The following is a 9,930-nucleotide window of genomic DNA, read 5'->3' as shown; positions in this document are numbered from 1 at the left end:
AAAGAGAAGATTGTATTCTGTTACAGATGGATCTGGATAAGTTGGAAACTTGGGCCGAAAGGTGACAGATGCGGTTTAACAATGATAAATGTAAGGTTATACCCATGGGAAGAAGGAATCAATATCACCATTACACACTGAACGGGAAACCACTGGGTAAATCTGACCTGGAGAAGAACATGGGGATCCTAGTTAATTATAACCTTACCTGGAGCAGCCAGTGCCAGACAGTGGCTGCCAAGGCAAATAGGATCATGGGGTGCATTAAAAGAGGTCTGGATACACATGATGAGAGCATTATACTGCCTCTGTACAAATCTCTGGTTAGACCGCACATGGAGTACTGTGTACAGTTTTGGGCACCAGTGCACAGGAAAGATATAATGGAACTAGAGTGGGTACAAAGGAGGGCAACAAATTTAATAAAGTGGATGGGGGAACTACAATACCCAGAGAGATTAGTAAAATTAGGATTATTTAGTGTAGGAAAAAGATGACTGAGGGGCGATCTAATAACCATGTATAAGTATATAAGGGGACAATACAAATATCTCTCGGAGGATCTGTTTATACCAAGGAATGTGACGGTCACAAGGGGGCATTCTCTGCGTCTGGAGGAGAAAAGGTTTTTCCACCAACATAGAAGAGGATTCTTTACTGTTAGGGCAGTGAGAATCTGGAATTCCTTGCCTGAGAAAGTGGTGATGGCGAACTCAGTCAAGGGGTTCGAGAGAGGCCTGGATGTCTTCCTGGAGCGTAACAATATTGCATCTTACAGTTATTAGGCTCTTTAGAAGAACGTAGATCTGGGGATTTATTCTGACAGAATATAGACTGAACTGGATGGACAAATGTCTTTTTTCAGCCCTGCGCACTACCTGACCTGGAAGTGGCTTTTATATTGTAAGCTTAGACAAAGTTTCATAGGTTTCCTTTGTAAATGAGAATTACGGCTCACGCAAAGAGCATACAGTGAACCAGCTAGTGCTGAAAACCGGAGAGAGCGGCAGTAGGCAAGTATATTAACACATACACTACATTACATGTACATATACATTTAAAAAAAAATATACAAATGGGAGTGCTTCTAAAACCCAAATGTCAAACCCCAAATTTGTGTAAATGAGATCTTGTAAAATATAAGATAGATACACATGGATGGACTATACAGTATGTCTGCTTTGTGAAGCCATTGGCCATTCTGTGTACCACCATGCCTGATCTGTGCACAATGTATAAGTTATTCAAATATTTTTCTAACTTGCCTTGTTATCATAATAGGTAATAATTATGCAAGTACTTTACTGATCTAATAATTCATAAAAGTAAACTTTCCTGTGTCTAGCTGAATTAAAGAGTAGGGAATGTAGCATAAAAAAATCAGTCTTTGATTAATTCATTGAACTATATTTCCCCCCAAAAAATCAGAAATCTTATATATTTTGCAATCAGGCCTAATATCAGATGTATCCTTTAAATTATTATCAGCAGCCACTTGAACATAAGCATCAACTGATGGCTTTGACTCTACTTGTCTGGCTTGTATGCAAGGATGTTATGCTCTGTACTGTGCAGAGGTCATTGTGAAGGAATGAGGAGGAGGTGAGCTGTGACCATCCCTTATTGTGAATAGAGGATCCTGTTATCTACTGTATACGAAGGTGTTACCTTTTATTATAATGCTATCTGTGATGATAATGAGATTGGACAGGTAGTATGAGTACAGAAAGTATTAGATGTCAGTGGCCAGTGTCAATATTAAACCTTTTCTGATTCTTTTAACATAGACATTTATATGGAAAATAATAAAATCTAAACTTGTAAAAAAGGACAAGTAATATTAAATTTAAGCAATAGCTCACTTTCTGATGACACATTGCCTACTATGATGAGACAGAAAAAAGTCGAAGTTCAAGGTAGATGATTAGAAAATTAGTTAAAAACCCACAATGACTATTATCTTCCAATATACTAATAAAAAGTTCCTTGCTTTTGATAATAAAAGAATAAAAAAAGATATAATTTTGCCCTAAGGGTACTTTTCCACATGCTTTTTTGAAGCAGCTTCTTGAAGCAGATTTTAAAGCACGACCCCAGAATTTTTTTTATTGAATTGCTGGAGTGATGCTTTAAAAGTAAATTCACTGCTCCCAGTCTGACACTCGCCTGTCGCCGCTTTCATCCATTTCCAGTGTCAGTTTCCAGTAAAAAGTGACCCATTCGCAGGTCCACTGTTTCATGTAGCTGCACGGAGGTCACTTTTCAATACAAGTCTATAAGAGCCCTTTTCTGGCTCTCACAGCCTTGTATAATGAGCTTGTGAAGTAGCCTCACTTCTGGTCAGTCATAAGCTCCTGTCAGAAGATGGTGAAGGTGATCCAGAGAAGCACTAAAAAAAGTATAAAGATGCCGGAGGGTGAGCATATGTCCGGGGCAGGGGGCTTAGATTTAAAGCACCACTCTAGCGCTGAAAAAAAAAAGCTGGCGTGATGATGTAAGGAGGTGGACCAGGCTGTGGGTACCTGTACCGAGCCGGGTCTGGAACTGTTGAGGCTGCTTCCCATGTTACCTGGGGGAAGGAATGAGGGACCAGACCAACCTCATGATCTGGGTAGGAGGGACCGATAAAAGCAAAAGTGCGCAGGACAGCAAGGAGTTTGGCGCAAACCAGCAGCGTGTAGCAGTGTGCTCCATCCCCTGAGCACCGGCACTGCGACCAGTCGTGCCTGCTGGCTCACACCGCCTACAGTAGAGCCGTTAGAGAGACTCTGTGCGCTCAATGACAGCAGGAGAGCGCAGTACCATGCACTCCGTGACTGTGATTACCACGCACGTGTGGAAGGGAGAAAGCAGGGTGCCAGACAAGCACACGCAGCCTGCCCCGTCAGTTGCTCCACTTCATCCCACGATTGCGCCTGGAAGAACTGTGGCCCTATTTACTTTGGCCGCACAAGTTAATGGACTGGGGGCTCAGCGGAAGGTACCAGAGACCGACCGCTGCCATCAGAAGAAGGGATCATCGTTACAACCCCTGCAGGATCAGCTAAGGAGGAACTTAAGGAACACGATAAGTTTTGACAATTGGACTGCTGTAATTCTGCATCCTTTACCCCTTTTTTTTTTTTTTTGCATTATTTCTTTAACCCTTAATCTCCCTGCGAGGAGCTTATACTCTGTTAAATTGTTGAACTTGTTAACCCCTGTTCTGTCTCCTGTCCATCACTGCATCCCACAACCTGCTTATATTTGGCGCAGTCGACAGGATGCAGTCCATGGGCGCAGAGTTGACAGACCAATTGGCCGTGGGTGCTGCTTGGGGCCATGCTCAGCAGTCTACCAAAGTTTACAGGGAGCAATTCACTGCTGTGGGACTGATCTGAGTGGGTTAAAGGCATGCTAAGAATGCACCCCATCACCCCTGCTATTCATGCAGAGATTGCTGTGATGGCCCTGGATGGGGAAGCGAGATGCTCGGTCATGTATTGGCCCCCACATGAGCAGAACATGTTTACCAAGGTGTTACAGATCTTGAAAGAGATGCATGGGGATCCCACGGATGTCGGTGAATTGCGGATGCGCTTGTTTAGCCGTGTCCAAAGAGAGTGGGAGTCTGTATCCCAATATATCAACATGCTGCAAGAGATTCACAGCATGATCTCTAAGAGGAAGATCATTAAGGAAGGTGAAGAGTTCTTAGACAGAGCAGAATTATTTCTTCATGTTACAGAAAGAGAAGAAATTCGAAGTGCACCTGAAGAAACAGAGGAATGGAAACATGTGACCCAGAGAAGCAGGAGGATCAGGAGGCAGTCAGCACCCATACTTCTCAGGAACCAGTACCAGGCTCTCATGCAGGAAAACGATGAAGAAATACATCAGGATAAGACTTTGCCCACAAACAGCAACCTTGTACGCCTTCAGAGTCCTCCTGGATGGAGAAAGAAAAATGTTGTGAAGAAACGGAGAGTGGTGGTCATGGGGGATTCCCTGTTGAGAGGAACAGAGGCCGCTATCTGCAGACCGGATATAACTTCAAGAGAAATGTGCTGTCTTCCAGGTGCAAAAATTAAAGATGTGTCTGACAGGATATCAGGACTCTTCAGACCTACAGATGACTACCCATTCCTGCTACTACATGTGGGGACAAATGACACAGCAAGAAACAACCTGGAAACCATCTGCAGAGACTTTGAAAACTTAGGCAAGAATGTGAAAGAACTTGGAGCGCAGGTGGTCTTCTCTTCCATACTCGCAGTGGATGGCCATGGAACAAAGAGGTGGAATAAGATTCTGCAGGTGAACAACTGGCTACGTCGATGGTGCCGTCAGCAACGATTTGGATTTCTGGATCACGGAGTGAATTACCTATACGATGGACTACTTGCTAGAGATGGGGTGCACCTTACGAAGACTGGAAAACAAGTATTTGGAAGTCACCTTGCTACACTTGTAAGGAGAGCTTTAAACTAGAACAACGTGGGAAGGGAAGCAAAAGACCAGAAAAAGCCATACACCTGACAAATGCTATTGAGAACTCTGCTCTGAAGTGGAAAGGAAGAACAAAGACAAATGAATCTAAATAATAAAAATATTGGAGAAAGAGAAAACAATCACAAACTAAAATGTTTCTATACTAATGCACAAAGCATGGGCAACAAACAAGGAGAATTGGAACTACTAACGCAGGAAAATAAATATGATGTCATTGGAATCACTGAAACTTGGTGGGCCGATACACATGATTGGAATACAAGACTAGAAGGATACAACTTATTTGCAAGAAACAGACTTGATAAACGAGGAGGGGGTGTCGCATTGTATGTTAGAAACGCGTATATCTGCACAGAGATTGAAGCTTCAGAGACTGGGAGTTCTGTGGAAACTGTTTGGGTAAGAATACAAGGACAGAACAATGGAAAGAGCACCGCCTGTGCAAGCTGAAGATATGGATGAACTCTTTATGCATCAAATGGCCAAGTTCTCCAAAAAATATGACATAGTTGTCATGGGAGATTTCAACTATCCAGACATTTGTTGGGAATCTCTCTCAGGCAAAACCAACAGGTCAAGGAAATTCTTATCCTCTCTAGCTGACAACTTTATCTTCCAAAAGGTAGGGGAGAAAACAAGGGGAACTGTTACCTTGGATCTAATCCTTATAAACAGGGAGGAAATGGTTGAGGAGGTAAATGTGGCTGGGACCCTAGGAGGTAGCGACCATGCTATTTTAGAATTTTGGATAACTAGAGGAGGAAGACCTGTGAAGACTGAGACTTCAAGGTTAGATTTCAGAAAGGCAGATTTTAAGGCATTCAGAAAGAGAATTGGAGGGATCCAATGGCTGGATATCCTTAAAGACAAAAATGTCCAGGAAGAAATGTCCAGGAAGGATGGGAAATCTTAAAAAATGAAATTCTCAAAGCACAATTGTTAACAATTCCAAAAAGAGGGAAGAATAGGAAAGCATTTAAGGAAACCAGGATGGATGAACACAGAACTTAAGCACATGCTAAAAAGGAAGAAAGAAATGTTTATAAAATGGAAAGAGGGAGGCATATCTAAAGAAGAATATAATGATGTCTGCAGAATCTGCAGGGCACAAATCAGATTATCTAAAGCTGGCAATGAATTGAGGCTTGCAAGAGATGTCAAAAGCAATAATAATGGATTTTGGGGATATGTCAAAAGTAAAAGAAAAGTCATAGATGCTATAGGATTTTTACAGGATGAAAATGATGAAATGGTAAGACAGGATGTTGAGAAGGCCGCACTTTTAAATTCCTATTTTGCATCTGTTTTCTCTCAAAAAGGAAATGTAACATCAACTGTTCTTCACTGTCCTATTAAGGGAATAGAAGAATCCAGGATATCTATAAACCGAAAGATAGTGCGGAAACACTTAGCTAACCTAAATGAATTCAAGTCTCCAGGTCCAGATGAATTACACCCCAGAGTACTGAAGGAGATAGCAGAATAAATTTTTGAACCCCTCTCCATAATCTTTGAAAATTCTTGGAGAACAGGAGAAGTCCCAGAAGACTGGAGAAGAGCAAATGTTGTTCCTATGTTCAAAAAGGGGAAGAAGGTGGACCCAGGCAACTATAGGCCGGTGAGTCTGACTTCTATACCAGGAAAGATCTTTGAACAAATCATTAAACAACATGCATGTCAGTACCTGGATAAGAATGAAGTGATTAAACAGAGTCAGCATGGGTTTGTAACTAATAAGTCATGTCAGACTAACTTAATTTCCTTCTATGACGGAATTACTGATTGCGTGGATCAAGGAAATGCTGTAGATATAGTATATCTTGACTTCAGCAAAGCATTTGACAAAGTATCTCATACAATCCTTATTGAAAAAATGACTAAGTATGGAATGGACAAGGCAACTGTTAGGTGGATTCATAACTGGCTTAGTGATCGGACTCATAGTGGTCATAAATGGCTGCACATCCAGTTGGAAGAATGTCTCAAGTGGGGTACCACAGGGCTCTGTCCTGGGCCCTGTATTGTTCAACATCTTTATCAACGATTTAGATGAAGGAATTGAGGGTAAACTGATTAAATTTGCTGATGACACAAAGCTAGGAGGGGTAGCTAATACTAGAGAAGAGAGAGAGATTCAAAAAGATATAAATAAACTGGAGCAGTGGGCAGCAACTAACAGAATGGTTTTTAACAGGGAAAAATGCAAAGTACTACATCTGGGCAATAAAAATGAAAAAAGCATATACAGAATGGGAGGAATAGGGCTAAGCAACTGCACTTGTGAAAAAGACTTGGGTATACTAATGGATCACAGACTGAATATGAGTCAACAGTGTGATGCAGCAGCAAAAAAGGCAATTGCAATTCTAGGATGTATTAACAGAAGCATACAGTCTAGATCACGTGAAGTCATTATTGCCCTCTACTCCTCTTTGCTCAGACCTCATCTGGAATATTGTGTCCAGTTTTGGGCACCACATTTTAAAAAAGACATCAACAAACTGGAGCAAGTTCAGAAAAGAGCGACCAGATTGGTGACCGGTCTGCAAACCCTGTCTTATGAGGAAAGGTTGCAGGATTTGGGAATGTTTAGTTTGCAAAAGAGAAGACTGAGAGCAGACTTAATAGCTGTCTACAAATATCTAAAGGGCTGTCACATTGTAGAAGGATCATCTTTATTCTCATTTGCACAAGGAAAGACTAGAAGCAATGGGAGGAAACTGAATGGGAGGAGACACAGATTAGATATTAGAAAAAACTTTTTGACAGAGTGATCAATGAGTGGAACAGGCTGCCACGAGAAGTGATGAGTTCTCCTTCAATGGAAGTCTTCAAACAGAGGCTGGACAGACATCTGACTGGGATGATTTAGCGAATCCTGCTTTGAGCAGGGGGTTGGACCAAATGGCCCAGGAGGTCCCTTTCAACTCTATGATTCTATGTGGGCGTGTGACCTCCTGATGTAATTTTAAGAGACCAACTAGTGGTTGGCATCAGGGATGCACTGCTTAAGCAAGCATTGTGGGAGTGCTTGCGGATCAATCCACCAATGTCTTTCCTAGAAATCGGGGTGGAAGCATGTTTGCGCGAGCAAAAGCAGGGGATAGCATCCTCAGCAGAGAAGGTTCGGAGAAGGGAGGTATCCATCCCGCCAGGTTGGGTAAGAGAAATCCGGAAAGAAATCCAGGATATGCAGGAAGAATGGTCTTATCAAAGGAAAAGACCTGTGGTGACCCCGAACTCCTCCGGAGGCATAACTGATCCCGAGCCCTGGACATTATGCCTGAGGATGCGCAAGACAGAGGAGGCCTCTTACTTGTCGGCAGTTAAACTAGTGGGCTCTGTGGCTGGGGGACGCTGCCCAGAGCCTGAGCAGCCAAGAAAGAGAGAAAGTAGTCCTACAAATTCGGTTTCCCTGAGTCCTCTGGTATGGGCCAAAATGAACGGTCGGGCCATCCACTGCCTAGTTGAAAGGGGTGCCCAAGTGACCACCATGCCAGAAACATTTCAGACGTCATTTTTCTGAGGCAATGCGGCCTGAATGGGGCCCAGTAATCAAGTTAACAGCTGCAAATCAATTGCCCATCCTGGTCGCAGGGGTGGTCTGGGTGTAAATCACCATGTGTGGAAAAAATGTGGGCCGGAAAGGAGTGGTGCTGACCACTGGAGACTCTGGCAATGGCCCCATCCTGGTCACTGAGTCACCAGATACTTTTCTCAACTGATGGAGCCCCCGGAATTCCATAGAGGAAGGTGTTCCAATAGCTGATACGGTGACCCAGGCTCGAGAAACGTCAAGTAAAGGGAAAGTCCTGGGGAAGGTGGTAGTTTCAGCCGCTGCCAACGTCGTCTTACCCCCTGGTCAGACTGTGCTCACGCTGCTGTTGCGGGCTTGTACACCCCTCAAAGGAGTGGAAGTCCAGATTGAGCCAGCCCTGATGGATCAACTACCTCTAGGGCTTCTCGTTGTGTGAACGTTAGCTACTGTTCATGACGGTAATGTAGTAATGTGGTATGTCAACCTGGGGGAGGAAAATCTCATGCTCTCACCCAAAAGTGAGGTGGTGCAAGTACTGGGTATGATGGAAGAGCGGGTACCACCGGAAGCCGCTCAGTTAGTGGTGAAACAAGGAGATCCCTGGACAGTAGCTGTTACTGTGTCCGCAGAACCTCCATCCAGCACCATGAAAGAAGGGTACTGGATTCTGGAACAGATGCGGGCTGAGCTGATGGGACTTTTATCACAACAGGTGCAGCAGATAGAAGCTATCCTGAGGCATTAACAGGATATCTTTGCCCATCATGACGATTTCAAGTGCACCACAGCCATAACTCACAGGATTCCCACAGAAAACGCCGCACTGATTCAGGAGCGCTATTCACAGATCCAGCCACAGATGTACCAGGAAGTGAAAGAAATGTTGGCACACATGTTGCAGAGTGGAGTGATACAGGAGAGACATCCTTGGGCAGCTCCCATCATTTTATTTCAGAAAAAGGATGGAATCCTGCGTTTCTGTGTTGACTACCTGTGGCTAAATGCCTGTACAGTGCAGGACTCTTATCCCATACCAAGAATTGAGGAGTCGTTGTTTGCCCTGGGAAAAGCCAAATACTTCTCGTCATTGGTTCTGGCCAGTGGATATTGGCAAGTGCCCATGACTGACAAAGACCAGCCGAAGATAATGTTCATACTGCCTATAGGGTTGTTCGAATTTAACTGGATGCCCTTTGGTTTTACCAACGCTCCTGGAATCTTTCAGCGACTGATGGAGCTGTGTTTGGGAGACCTGAACTTCGAAGCTACCCTTATTTATCTGGACAAAATCATTGTCTATGCTGCTACTTTGGAGGAGCACCTCCGACGACTGGAGCAGGTTTTGAGTCGACTGCAGAAACAGGGCCTGAAAGTGAAACCTCAGAAATGTCACCTTTTCCACCAGCAGATTGAGTACCTTGGACATGTTGTATTCATCGAAGGGATGAGACCTGCACATGAGAAGATAGCAGCAGTTCAGGACTGGCCTACTCTGAAGACAGGGAAGAATGTGCGTGCTTTTATGGTGCTTACGGGGCACTATCAACAGTTCATGAAGAACTTCAGTCGTATTGTCAATCCACTGCTAGTGTTGTTGAAGGGAGTGCTGTCTGGCAGAGAATCGGATCATCCAGTGGGGAGAAAGCCAGGAAGAAGCCTTTTGATCCCTGAAGATGGCCCTGACTAAAGCACCCATACTGGCCTATGCAGACTTTTCTCAACCCTTCATCCTTCACACCGACGGAAGCCTACATGGACTAGGAGCTGTATTGTCACAGGTGCAGGACAGAAAAGGGTGAGTAATTGCTTATGCGAGCGAGTCTCTCCATGATTCAGAATGAAATCCAGATAACTACAGTTCTTTCAAGCTGGAATTACTGGCGCTAGTGTGGGCGATGACC

Source organism: Dendrobates tinctorius, unplaced genomic scaffold, assembly GCF_039654945.1.
Source record: "Dendrobates tinctorius isolate UK_male_01 unplaced genomic scaffold, ASM3965494v1 ptg000092l, whole genome shotgun sequence".
Taxonomy (NCBI): domain Eukaryota; kingdom Metazoa; phylum Chordata; class Amphibia; order Anura; family Dendrobatidae; genus Dendrobates; species Dendrobates tinctorius.
Note: the sequence above shows the minus strand (reverse complement) of the source record.